The sequence below is a fragment of the Sturnus vulgaris genome, chromosome 1 (assembly GCF_052056855.1).
Source record: "Sturnus vulgaris isolate bStuVul1 chromosome 1, bStuVul1.hap1, whole genome shotgun sequence".
Taxonomy (NCBI): Eukaryota; Metazoa; Chordata; class Aves; order Passeriformes; family Sturnidae; genus Sturnus; species Sturnus vulgaris.
The window spans coordinates 88003452-88017894 of NC_142243.1; the positions used below are offsets into that span (position 1 = coordinate 88003452).

Consider the following 14443-nt stretch of genomic DNA (forward strand, 5'->3'; position numbering starts at 1 on the left):
TGGCTGTTCCTGTTGTTATTTTACTAGAGTTTTAGTATCCCCTTTAATCATCATGTGTTTATTTGGCTCTGTCTATACCTTTCATAAAGGGGTATTAAGACCTTTCTCATATCTTGCTGCTAAGTTGCTGGAAATACATTACCAGTGATCATTACAGTCCTTAGAATGTGCAGTGGGCAGCTTTGTGTGTCACTTCCTTTTTGAAAATCTGTGTGTAAGCAAGCAATTTTGTTTCCACTACTTTAAAATCAGGATGATTCCATTTCTTCCATCCCCTAAATCTTATGTGCATTTTCGTTTAACACATCTTTGTTCATTTTTCAAAATTTTAATAAACTTTCTAAAGAATTCAGCATGAACTGCAGAGATCAATATGCATTTCTGTGGCAGCAATCTAATTACACATCAAGGCTCTGTTCTTTGGTTTAGATATTTTTGCCAGAAGAAATATAAATATTGTACTGTTGCACTTCTTTTTCAATGTATCTCTAACTTAACCCCTAACTCATGCTATTATTATGTCTTTTACGGTATTTCATTCATGGGTTCATTGCTACAGCATGCCCTAAAGAACTTGCATGAGGTGATCTGTTATTTTTCCCACTGGTTTCAGAGAAGAAAGCTGTGAAAAAAAGAGTATTACACACAACTGACAAATCAGTGGGAGATACTTGAGAACTGACTTTGAACATGAGGACTGGTGTTTCCAGCACAGCTGTAGCTCACCACTGTGCTATAGTTAATCCTACAGACCTTTACATATTGATCAGCTCAGCTGAGTATCTCATTCCACATCTGTGGTTCCACTGAATCCCAAGTACAGTATAAAGTCATGTAAGAGTATCACTGTGTAAGAGCATCACTATACTACTGTCTAGCTTTACTTTGTAGTAACCAAATAAAAGGGACCCCTTAACATAAACAACTTCTGTGGATCACGTGGTCTTTTCCTAAAATACAAATCAAATGGCATAAATTAAATCACATTTTGTGTAAGAATTTACTTTATCAGAAAAAAAAAATTACTTTCATATCATATTACCAAAACATACATGGTATGTTTTATAGCTTGTGACTATTTTTCTTCCACTTATTTTTTTTTAACCTGAAATTTGTAGTACAAGTAACATTTGCATCATCTTGTTGCTACCCAGTATGCTGATATAATTTACTGTTATTTTTATTATTAGAAGTTTGGACAAAGTTCTTCTTGGATATCAGGATAAGCAAATAAATATTATATCTAAATATCAGATATATATTCTGTGGTTTTAGTCTATTGCTATGGAACTCAATTTGAAAAAATATACATTTTGTATAATCACTAAGATTTTTTTGTTATTGGCTGACCTTACTTCTTCCCAAGAATGGGAGGTTCACTGGCTCATCCTAGCATTGTTTTGGCTGCACTGCTTCTGTCATAAATCACTGCTGCAATACCAGAATTACAGGGGAAAACCACTGTTTTGCATGGAAGAAGTAACTGAACCAGGAAGCTTAAACCTTAAGAATCAAAGGTTGAGACTTTCATTCCAAATGTGCTACAATGGTTGCAGTACTATAAAGTGATATGAACTAGTATTTGCTTAACCTCTTATGCTCTTACAATTCAGTTTGATGTAGTGAAGTATGTCAAACTGCTTCAACCTGAAGCAAAGCATTTAATTCTTCTTTCCTCCAAAGACAATACCAAGAAATTAAAAATCTACTTTTTTCTATTCATGCATCTTCCTTCCTAAAAATCCTTCCCTGAAAATTCCATACCTACAGTAATATACATATCTCATGGGGGAACTGTGAAGGCATACTACTTGCAGGAACACAGTGGTCATCCTTTTCACCTCCTATTTTATCTGTTCTTCTGTGAGTGACAAGACCCACTTACACTTTAATCCCCATTTTTATTCTCTTCCTGAACTGCTCACTATAGATCTCACTTCATCTGCCTGAAAGTACGACTTGCTATAGAAGCCATCTCCAGCAGACAACTATAATGCTCACTAGTGAGTACTATCAAAATGCAAATTATTCACTTATCTACCAGTAATACCAATATCTCTACCTCTTACATGAACATAAAACCCATGTACAGTGCAGCAACACTATGCATAGTGAGAGACCTTCCCTCTATGCCAGTGTATTTTAAAAACATAGAGATTTTCTAAGCAACAAAATACTTCAGACAACTCGGGCTTTAGGGTTTAAAATTAAAACACTGTTTTGGAGAATACATACGTTCTGAAGGGATGAGTGTTACAGTCCGTATGCACTCAAAATATCCACTTAACTTAAAGCAACTCAAAATGCAAAATAATGCAAGCCAAGTTTCCAAAACGAAATGGAAATTTCAGAGAAACTAAGCCTCTCTCTAAAGTATTTAATAGTGGTTTATCTAAAGAGTGAGAAAGTCTCCACACTTTGAGAGATCCCACACTTCCTAGGATGAGTTTCAGCGTATTCAGCTGTGAGCTGAACCCCAAGTGAGGACAGCACAGCTTCTCAGGAGATGCCCTGCCTAATTATCAACCTCCACCACACTGTGAGCAGTCTGTAAGCAAATCTACTGACAGCCTCACTCTGAATGATAAAATACAATTTTACCAAGCATATACTCTGCCTGAGCATTTTTGTTCCCAGTAAGAATCAATGGCTACTGTAACCACTTCAGATGAAAACCTACTTTACTGTAGGAGATTGAGTTCTCCTCTAAACTGCAGGTAAAACCAAGAAAAATCATGTTAAACCTCAAATTATATTAGTGTATCTTTTTTTACTTATTCATATATAAACTCCTTGGTCTTTGATTTTGCTGTAATTTGTCAGAGGACAAGTACACTACACAATCTAAAGCTGACATATCCTTTGTTGCTGTTTTTAAACTTCTCCTGCCTCAGTGCACTGAAATTAGAATACAGCTACATTTTATTTTACTGAAGTTACTGAAAATTGTTGCAATTCTTTAGATTGCATGTGTTCATTTGCAAGCAGTTTTCTACTTTATCTGAAACGGAACCATACAAATGAGTAGTTTATGCACAAGTAATTATTAAAGATATTTATTGGTATAGTATTATGTTGATAACATGCAGCTTGTTCATTATTTCTGTTAAAAAAAGTATTGTCTATGATTTTAGAATCGAGGTGGGTTTTTCATATTTACTAAATATGAATTTAAAATATATTTAAATGCTACCAGAAAATTAGTTATGAGAAAGAAAAAGAGAAAAATATGAAAAAGCAGAAAAAAAGAGGAAAAAGAAGAAAAGCAGAACAAATGAGGAGAGAGGTATGTTTGATGCATTATAATTTTATGTCTGCCTCACCTCCAGTTCATCAAACTAAAATAAACAGCAACTAACAAAATAAAATTTTTTAGCAGCTCCTGTTTATAAATACAGACAGGAAGAATGCATAGACACATTAATAGCACCTAAAACTGATAGCTGTACTTGCTCAAAAAAAGTATTAACTGTTTATCTTTCCAATACATGAGTCAAGTGCATTTTCTATTCTTCTAACTGACTGTTGCAGAACAAAATGTAATTTAAAGGCTCAAAGTGCTTCAGCGACACCACTGAAGCCACGAGAACTTCCTGCTACTGAACCCAACTGAAGGTTTTTGCAGCTGTTGCCACTATAAAGCTGAACTTCCCCTGCTGGCGATAGGATATTGCCAGAACAAGAGCTGAAGGATGAATTTTATTTCAGCATGAGTAAAAAGGAACTGGATCTACACTGTACTTCTACCTTTGAACAAGTCAAGAATTAGGATATATGTTACAATCCCTACATTTTATTTAAAGAAATTCACTTTCCAGAAGTTGCTGGCTGTATTTATTTACTGTCACTGGAACAGAGTCTGCAACTCCATAATGTTCCCTGCTGAGGTCTTACTACAGTGATGGGAAAGGATTGTTTCTGAGGAAAACTTCACCCTAAAAAAGTAATGCATTTAATTTATCTTGACATTTTATTATTCAGAATATTTGGCAGAGAATTTCTCAAGTTCTGCTCGGTTATTACAAGCTGTGCTATACTTGGAAAAACAAGATACAAACTTTTGTATATATGGGATCCTACATAAATGTATATTAACAGTTACAGCTGACATACATCAGATGTAAAACCAAGCAAACACAACACAATAGGTGTACAGTACATTGTGCAAACTTAGATTAAAAAAAAATAAATGCTTCTTTTTGTTATTATTATCACCCCTAAAATAACAAGCTGGCTGTTTATTAACTGAGCTCCCACTCTCCATAAACAGTTGTTGCATTAATCCAAATGCACCAACTTGAATTTAATAACCATAAAGCCTTAAGGACAAAGAATATTACTTACAGCGAGTTGATAAGGTTTTTGCTTCTCCCCTGCCCTTCTCAGTGCCTTTCTTTGCTCCTCAGTGACAGCTATAAAGAGGAGAGGATGCAGTTGCCGGCATATATAGGCAGAGTATCCATGTCCCTTCAGCCTATCACAGCCACGGGCTCTGCACTGAACGTGCAGCAGCAGCATCTCCCCCTCCTCCCACAGCTCCTCCAAAACATACTTCGCAAAGAAAGCTCAAAAAAAGCAGTGGGACTGAGAAATGGCCCTTGCCTAGGTTAACTCTGCAGTGCCCTGTGTTTTCTGATCACATGCTCCCCATCTGTGCTGCACACTCCGGGACATTTCTGCTGAGGCTGCTGCAGTAAAACCAAGTGCTTTGATCCACTTCTGTGAAATATTACTGCCAGGAAAGAAACACGGATATGGCTGAAGTACCACTCAAGTGAATGTAAGCTCTGAGCAGGAATATGGCTATGAAATTAACATCCACAGATAAGCTTTATCCAACTTTTTCTAGTTTCTCTCTTTAATAATATGTACACTTAAAAGCAATTCTAAGCATTTAAGATTTGTTTTCCTATTCTAAAAATTGTATGTGGAGATCTCTTTCCTAGATGAATCCAGGTGACTTCTGTCATTTTTATTTCAGTCGAGTTAATCTAAAAAAAAATTTAAAAAATACTATCAGCATTTCATAGTTCTGAACATCTTATAGCCATGTAGTGTGGCAGATGTAGATTTGAGATGGTCCTTGCTCTCAGACCAGTCTCCTGTCCAGTGCAGTATTATTACAGCTAACCTTTTTGTGAAGGAAGAAGTCACAGCTTTTTAAAACTGTCATGGCTGTGTTTGTTCTTCTAATCTTACAAGACCAATGACAACTCTGCTACAGTTCTGGAAGAGCCTATTCAAAATAAAAACAGGACCTAAACTCCGCAGGTGAGCTTTCTGATGTCATTGCACTTGTTATGCCAGATGTTATTCTACATCATATGTTATTTCCAGTGCCTGGGTTGCCTGCTGTAATGTAGTTCTTCAACCTTGAAAATCATCAAGAAATCCCAGAGTCAGTTGCCACTGCCTTTGAGACGTTTTTCCACCTGAAATCAACTCCTGAGTGCACAGGGTCACAAACTGGGCATATTGGGACTCCATAGGAAAACAAATGTGTTGGAGACTTTTCCTGTTTATTTCTTTCTTCCTGAATTTGACTGAAAATTCAAAATTTGGTGTGAGGGCATAAGAGATATAAAAATTAAAGTTGTCTCTAGTAAACTTAAAGATAACTGAAATCTTACCTCAATGTTTCATCCAAATGGCTTGCAAAAGGTAAATAACTTTCAAAGGAAATTTAAAACGGAAACTAAAATTAAGATTGGAGTCTTAAAATGCTGGTTTAATCAGTGTTGAAATACAACCTCAGAGTCACCTGATGTGTTTTTATTTCTCAGCTGTACCTGTAAAGCTTGCTGTGAAGAGGCAATAGTCACATTTTCCACTAAAATATTTATTTTGTAATTTCTCAGGAAGAAAAAGGAAATAAAGTCTGAAGGTACAACAGGCAAGCTGGAAAAGGGGAATTAAATGCCCTTTTAAAAAAAAAACAAACCATGTTCCATGTCTCTTCTACAATTTAGAAATTCTTCTTGCTCATACTAGTTTCATAATTCTCATCATAACTGTTGGCAATAAACAAATCTTTGCTAACAGAATCTTTCTGTTATGGACAAAAGGGAGATCATTAAGTTTTCTATCAAAGCTGCTGGCTAAGTCAGACCTGATGTGGACCTGTGAATTTTTTCCAGACCCTTCAGACTGCTCTCTCTTTCACAGAGAACAATTTTGTTTACTGCTGAAACACAACAAATAGAGATCCCCTCCTTAGTGCCAAACTGTTCCAAAATTCAGGATACAAGTGTATGAGAAATAATAGATGATCCCTAAAAGTTTAAAGGCTGGGGCTTGTTGGTAAGCACTCAATAGACCTATTATTCATAGCTAACAAGAGACAAGCTTCGATATGTTTTTGCACATGGAAGTCAACCGTGATGATAAAAGATGCTGTTGCCCATGGAGTAACAGCACCGATTTATTACCATTACTGAACCCTTTGGTTTGCAAACAAGGTGGGAGGGAGGCTGAGTTTGAACAGGAGGCTCCAGCACAGCACCATAAAATGAAGAAGACAATGTGTTGTCAGTCAGTGCAGTCCCACTGTCAGTTTGTATGCAAAGACATGGATCAAAGCAGAGGGGATTAAACAGTTTGTACCCACACTCCCAACTTTGTTTTTCCCTCACCTGAATAGCCTGACACTCTTTCTCACTAGCCTCGTGGTGTGGGTCTAGGTACTAAATCTGATGAAGGTGTGTTTGGGCTGCAGTTCAGCGAGCCTAACATTATTTGAAAAAAACTGTTCTGAGCTATAACATAAAAGGCTTTAAATTGACTCAGACGTACTCAGTATCTTAGACATTGAGAAAATAATTTGAAACAATTAATTAGAGATCTAGCACACTGTTTGTGCCTGATTTCCACATCTGGTGTCAAAGGAACAGTCACTGTTGCCTACGCATCAAAAAACCCACTGGTTTGTACTCGGTGTCTGTAGTTTAAGGATGCTATTTGGAGAATGCAGGCATTTTTCCCAGTTTTCCTTGCAGTTGCTCCTTCAAAAGGAGAACAGTAGCAGAACCCCATCTTTGTCTTTCTTTTTCCCCCCAGTATATTCTTCCATAAATGTAAAAATACTAGTTACAGGACATTATCTACGAGAAGGTAAAAGAAAAACAAACGAGAATGGAATGAAAAATCCTTTTATGTTCTGTAAACAAGGTCCAAATCTGCATAAGCACAAAGATGAGACAGTAAAGAAGAGTATTTTGCATAAAGTGTGCAAGTAACAATTTTCTAATTAAAACAAAGGGTGTATTTCCTTTGGTAGAAAGTAAGAATTAAATAAAGCCTTCCGACACAAAGAGATGAATTACTCTCAACGTATGATGATAAAGTCTAAGTTTCCTGCAGAACATAAGTAGACTTTGCAACAGATTAGCCAGGAGATGAATCTGAGACAGAACTGACAAACTGGGAAAGTAACTATCCTCTTTTTTCATAAATATTTTATGTGTGACTAGTTTTCCCTGTTCAGTTCCTATTGCTGGTTGTGTGAACATGTGAAGGTAAACCAAAGAAGGAAAAAAAGGAACTGCTAACGAAGTGAACATGGACACAGACTCACACACACAGTTTCAGAGGAGTTAATGTACCACTTGCTGGTTGGAGGCAGCCTGAGCATATTACTCTTATGGAAGCAAGCCTACAGAACAGAGAGGTTGTGATGAACTGAAAAAGTGTCAATAGAAAAACTGACAGGCTGTGAAGAGTCACAGAGACAGTGAGAGCAGGCTGCAGTCACAGTAGGCAGACTCTTCCAATATAGAGACAGGAATAGCTTCTGCTCTGAGCTGAGATGTGCTTACCTAGGGGCGTAGGCACTGCCAGGGCACTCGTCCAGCCAAGTACTGCTCACAGAGAGAGTTTTCTCAAGCATTGACTATTGTGAGCTTCACAGAAGCTGTAACTGGCAGATGAACTGCTATGAGGCCTCAAATGTGCTGTGAAGACCTCATGTTAGGAAAGCAAGTTAGAGCAGTCAGTTTATGAATGGAATAACCCCCATGTGGATGAAAAGACAGATCCAGGTGAGGTATGAAGAACAAAGATGGCCCGAGATACAGAGGGAACACAGTACAGTGCTTGTTCTTGAGCAAGCTATTTGTTTGGATCACTGTTTACAAAGATATCAAAGAACACACAGTGCTTAGTTTAGAAGGTATTTTCTCACTGACTGTCATTAATGCCTTGTCACAAGGGCCATGCACTTGCAATAACTTGGAAGAGCATTTGCTACCACTGTAAGACTTCAGTCATTCTTGAAAGGATGAGAACATTACTAGAGTCTCTTTATAAAGAGCATGTTGGTGCCCAGTTATCTGAGATTACAGCAAGTACTATGGCAAGGGATCACACTAATGTTTCTTGCTATACCTCCCTGTCAGCTTTTCTGCAAAGGTGCCTTTAGCTCCCCTTCAGTCTGTGCTAACACACGCATCTTTCCAGAAAAGACCAATGCAAAGCTTCAAGAGACTTTATGCTTAGTAGACCATACTGGAGAAGTTCATGGAGGACTGTCTCCCCATGCTGGAGCCGGGGAAAGACTCCTCTACCTGAGCAACGGGTAGAAACAACCTGTGATAAACTGACCATAAACCCCGATTCCCTGTCCCCCATCACTGCTGGGGAAGGAGGAGTTAGAGTCTGGAAAGGAGGGAAGGGTGTGGCAAAGGTGTTTTAAAGATTTATTTTACTTCTCATTATCCTGCTCTGATTTTGTTAGTAATAAATTCAATTAATATCCCAAATTCGAGGCTGTTTTGACCATGATGATATTTGATGAGTGATCTCTCCCAGTCCTTATCTTAACCCCTGAACCCTTGGTTACATTTTCTCTTCCCTGTCCAGCTGCAGAGAGGCTTTGATGAGTGCTGGCACCCAGCCAGGTTCATCCCACTACACACATATCCCAAAACAAGAGCTCCAGAGAACTGAGTGGGTACTAGGTCTCCCTGGTCATGGAGATACATTCACCGCTGAAGCAATGAGTAAGGTAATATTTGCTCCGTTCTGCTCTGGCTTGTTGTCTTCACTTCAGAGCTGGGAGTGATATACGTGCACAGCCCACCTGCCTGAGTGCAGGAAGATGCATTTACACTGAGTCTTTCCATTGAGCCATGTGACCCTGCTCCTGACTCCCACTAATATGGTTAACCAGTGTTTTCCGAAGACAAACAGTCATAACATGTAAGTGTGCTGGTCACGTACCACCTCCTCCTCTTTTCCCTTTTTCAACACTGTAGTTGTCACCAATATGTGATGACCCTCTTTACAGAACAGCCAGATCCCCCGTCAGCATTGTGAAAAAACTATCTGCCCATGCAAGATTGCTACCAGATGTGGTGACACCTGTTATGGAACACAAAATGTAACAGTACATGAGATACTGCCTATAAAATCAAACAGCTGCAAGGCCTGATGCTGGACTGCAAAACCCATGATCCCCCAGTGGTTTGGGACACAGCCACTGCTGTCTTCTTCCTCTGAAGACTCAGTGAATCATGTTCTCCTGGGTAAAGGCTGAGTCCAGATTAAATAACTTTAGCATGCACTGATTACCAAAAATTTGGCACGATCTGCAGAGGGTCCAAGTGACTAAAAGTGTAGGTAATTAAAGAGTCTAGATAGTAAGAAAGCTACAATCATTACTAGAAATTTTGCTTAGCTGAAAGCATAATTCATAAATACTGCACAACAATAAACTACACTAAATCCTAAAAATTTTAGCTAACAATAAACTATGCTGAAAATCAAGTGTTTAATTGTAGTAATAAAGGTCTAATTGTACCTAAAGGCCTGTGGCAAATTCTCTTTCTACCAAGGATACTTAAAAGAAACTGCCTGTCCCTGTGACATTAGGTGATAGAGCCACCAAGTGTTCACATGCTCCATCCTGCCAGCTCCATAAGAAAGGCAATCATTTCCAGCTAGGAGGGAAAACAGTGAGCCAGGAAAGATAACAGCTTAAGCTGCTGCAGGTAGCTTCACCACAGTGCAGCCAGCCATCTCCCCACTCAGAACTGCTTGCCATCTGTTCTCCTTATGATCTTGTTCACTTCCACACCTCAGATAATCACACCTTCCACATTATCATTAGGAGAGACAGGCTCTCATTCAGCCAGGATTTACTGGCAGAGACACGCAGTTAAATAAGAAGTACAGTCCAATGTATTCATTACATTTGTACTCAGAGGGCTTAGTTCAAGCTTCTGCTTTCAAGTACAGATGCAAGTCTTTGCCATATGCTGTGAAATGCTGGGTAAGTTCTGAGAGGAATTTTCCATAAAATATTTTGGTAGAAAGGGTTGTTCTCTTCCAGCTTATTTTTCTGTGCTACCACGTTTGGTTCCAGCTAGATTTGGAATCCACATAGCCTAAATCTAGGCCAGGTTTAAAGTGGCAGTATCCTCTGTCAAAACTCTGGCAAAGTTTGTCTCCGGTCAGAGGCACAAATTTTGAACCTCTCTGTGCTGAGGTCAGATGGTGCCGGTCTAGAAGCAAACTGTTTTCACAGCAGTCTGATATTCTGCATAGTTGTCTGAAAGAGTCTAGGGAAGTTTTGGAAATTTTGAGATTTCTGTTTTCTTTCTTCCTGCCAACTCTTAAAAAAACCACTCTCTTATTTAGTGATCTTATTCCATATAGTCTTAAGAGACATCTCTTCCACCTCGACCACCAGGCTAACTTTTGTCAGCAGGAAGTGGTTAAGAAATGTCATTTTTCACTGTTTTTCAGTGCTCAGAGAACACGGAATGGTGTGAAATTATGCTCAAGGAAGGAGAATCACTACCACATTTTATATTACATACAAAATATAAAAAATTATGCAAAATATAATGAAGCAAGATAACTTATCTGCCTATAGATTCTTCTGAATTCTAGGGGATAGTTTCAGTTTCTCTCAACAACACACCAGTCTAAACTTATTACTGTTGCCCATTGAAGCAAAAAGTAAGAAAACAGCTATGAATCTACATTCTCTGACTTGTGAATTATTTAAAAACAGTTAATATTTTATATTGGTTGCTAATTTTCTTTCTTAATATGTATGCTAAGCATGTAAAATCACACTAATCTGTGATCAAAATTATCATTTATTTATTTTATCTTACATAATAATGAACTCATAGAACCCAGGCTGTACATTTTAGGTGAATTTAGTCTTCAAGAAGAATAATTGTGGAAATTAATTTACTATATATATATATATAAAAAGCCTAACTCAAGATTCTTCAGCTGTGAGTACAATAGATATCAACCACACTCCAATCCTGCAACACGGCTAAGATAAAGGAAATAACTCAAAGCTACGTTAAACAAAAGATTAATTACATGATCTCCTTACTTCCCATTCACTGAAAAAAAATTTCATTAAAAATAGTGTTACATTATATTCAATGGATACTTACAAAGAAGAGTTGATTTCTACCAATGCTACAATAGTAGACTGTCACACAAAGCCTGGCAGTATTTCTGGATGCTCAAAGCAATACAGTTCTCTTCAGCTCTGCAGATTTCAGCTCTGCTGGCTGCTACTGCTGCTATCCAGGAAGACAAGCTGTAAAACTGTGATGACCAGGTGACCAGAAACATCCTCAACTAGCATGTGGAAGAAGACTGGGGAATAAGGGAACCAGAATCTGTGCTAAGACTCAGAACATTTTCTATAGTTCTGCCTGTTGAATTTGAACTAGAGATAGGTGGAGCTGTGGGTTTTCTTACAGTGAAGCTGTTCACATCCTCATCAGGCATCTAAAATAAATTTTTTTTCTTATGTGAAAAACGGGCTGAATATTGTGCCTGGATCGAAATGGGAGTGTAGAGGCATTGTGCAAGGGACACAACTTCCTGTACTCACAGCTCAGTTACACTTCATCATCTAGCATTACCTATTTCATATTTCTCTTTATGTTAGTCCTGTTAAACATCTATTGAATAAGCCATTCATGTTCATAACATTTCTTGTTTGGCTGAAAATATAACCTTCCTGCTGCTTTTCAAGTAAGTGAATGGTGCTTCTATGTCTATGTTTGTTCTGTTTTCCTTCCAGTTTCCTTTAACAGGTACTTTTCTTAAGCAAAAGAATGTTTTAGCCTGCTTTGGATACAATAAATTTTGATTCATCATCTTATCAATTTCAAAACATCACTACTTATCAGAGGCTTCTGTTGCTAAAGTAACTACCAGTTGTCTGTAGAAACTGTATTTATATAAAAAAAAATAAATCCTAATCCTCTCCTGAAAACAAGTACTGGATTCACTTCTAACATGGAGTTGTGCTGAGCAGTAGAAACCACAAAAAGATGACAAATCAGAAACTGGAAGCAAGGACAGCTGTACTAAATGTGATAATCTTTGTATTGTAATTATGCTGTAACAACAAGATGTAATAACATTCAAAACCTCAGAAAAGCAAACAACTTTCTTCGCACAGCTTTTTTTTTTTGTAATTTGTGTACCAGATATATGTACACTAAAAATAAGTACTTGAAAGCAATTTGCAGCAAATGGCCTCCATAGCCTCATTCTTATCATGGAACTTGACCTTCAAAACAAGCAAGATAGATTAAAGATGTGTCAATATGCCTTTCCTAGTAAAACAGCATCAACAAGCCTATAGGTCCACCAAAGAACCTGCATAACATCAAGATCATTTTAAGTTTCAAAATCAATGAAACATTCAAATTAGGAATGATTTTCTAAATAAAATGGTAACCAAAAGGGTTTTTTTTACCAGCCACTATCAAGACCAGGATAAATATGAATAGGTGAGAAAGAAGGCACTAACACACAGTACTTATTGATCTGTAATAACGTCTTTTATTTTGCAGTATTAATAACACTGGCTTCCCTATACCACCTTTAACATCTTACTCCTTCTGTCAGCTATGAAAATTTCACCATATATATATGCTTTTAAAATGACTATTCATAAAGAGGTATCATATCAAAAATTGTTGCTCCAAAAGGGCACAATGTATTTTTAAGAAATATATACTCAAAAGCATAAGAAATCTGCTCCCGAAAAACTAAAAAAAAAATTGCCCAAAGGAACCTTCAGAGTAAAGCAAAAGCTGCAGCAAAGAAGACTGACATTTTTTGTCTTATTTTCTTTTTAACCTTGCAAGGAAACATGTGAGAAAGCCACAGTAGTAGCAAATGAGTACTTCGCCACTCAATCTTAAAGTCATTTAAGGACTAGTATGCAATTAAGTAATTATTGGGCTGAACAGAACAGCAGTCAACATGGTAACAAATTACTGAAATGGTAAAAGAATGTATTTTTTTTTTTAGAAAAAGGAAAATTAAACAGACAAAAAATATGTTTGCATCTCAGATTTTTGGACAGAGCTAGAATGGAAATCACCCAAAGGCAGGAACATACTAATTAGGATGTACAATAGAAATATGTATCAATAACCTTGAAAAGGAGGAGGCAGAGGTAGGCGTAAGAACAACCCAGGGCATGAATTCACACAACAGTTGTGTGCCGTGGGCAGATATTCTTGAGATCAGCCTTATAACTAGCTGAGCTGCTGATGCAGCTACAGAGAATCCTCACACTTACATACAGTCATAATAATGCATTCTATTTTTCATGCCTTATCTTTCATTAGCACAAAACACAATTGCAAGGCTCTGGGTTTTACCTTTTGAATTGAAAATTTTCATTATAAGAAAAGTGATTTCAGCAGCCTAGTACAACAATAGGCCCCTATCCTGGCAGGTGTGGTAGGCTCAGGATGTGGTCCTGCAAAACTTGCTCAGGAATCAATACCTGTGTACCTGGTCCCGAGGTACCCAAGGAGAATGGCACAATATGGGCCCATCGAAGAGCTGGCAGGGCATGCAAACAAGGAGACAAGTCGTCGCCTCCGTGAGCAGTGCCAAGAAAAAAGTCCTGGCATGTGTAAGGCAACAGAAAACGGGAGAGAGAGCATGTGAGGCACCTGTCATGTTAGCAACCAGCAGATGAAGGACTTTTGAGAGTCTGAAAAGATCTTATAAGAGAAGCTTAACATATATAAGCATGTACTTCTATACCAACCTGAGTAAAGGCTGTATGTCATTAGCCTCAAACAACAAGGAACATATGGCTAAATAATTAAATAAATTCTAGTATGATGATAAAAAGGAGGATTCTATGGACAGATGCCAACATTAAGTAAAACATTTCCCTGGAAGGAAAAGAACAGTGAAGAAAAGAATATGCCATAAGAAAAAAACATTTAAATGCTAAAAAAAAAAAAAAAAAAAAAAAAAATAAAGGAAAATCACAGTAGTATGTGTAATGTGTGCATCCAGTCAGAGGTTGCTGTTTTTTCCTGCTGGCTCAGGCCAGGGCCCTGCTGCTGGCTGGGGTACAGGCACTCTATCTGGGGATGCAAAATGCTTTTTGTTTGAGCATGCATATTTCTCAAAGCTAGGCTTATGC

The 14443-nt window shown here is 37.7% G+C and overlaps 1 protein-coding gene across 4 annotated transcripts in view; it reads right to left on the reverse strand.

The window, feature by feature from the left end:
* DDC (dopa decarboxylase) overlaps positions 1–11660 on the reverse strand; it is a 62760-nt gene extending 51100 nt beyond the window's left edge. For 2 of the 4 annotated variants that reach the window (XM_014872286.2, XM_088171356.1), the window contains exon 1: positions 4345–4484. The gene's annotated coding sequence lies outside the window, so the exon portion shown is untranslated. Of the gene's footprint in view, positions 1–4344; positions 4485–11417 lie in introns of those variants that run through there. The other 2 variants (XM_088171373.1, XM_088171362.1) reach the window with 2 other exon arrangements.
* Positions 11661–14443: the final 2783 nt, after the last annotated feature.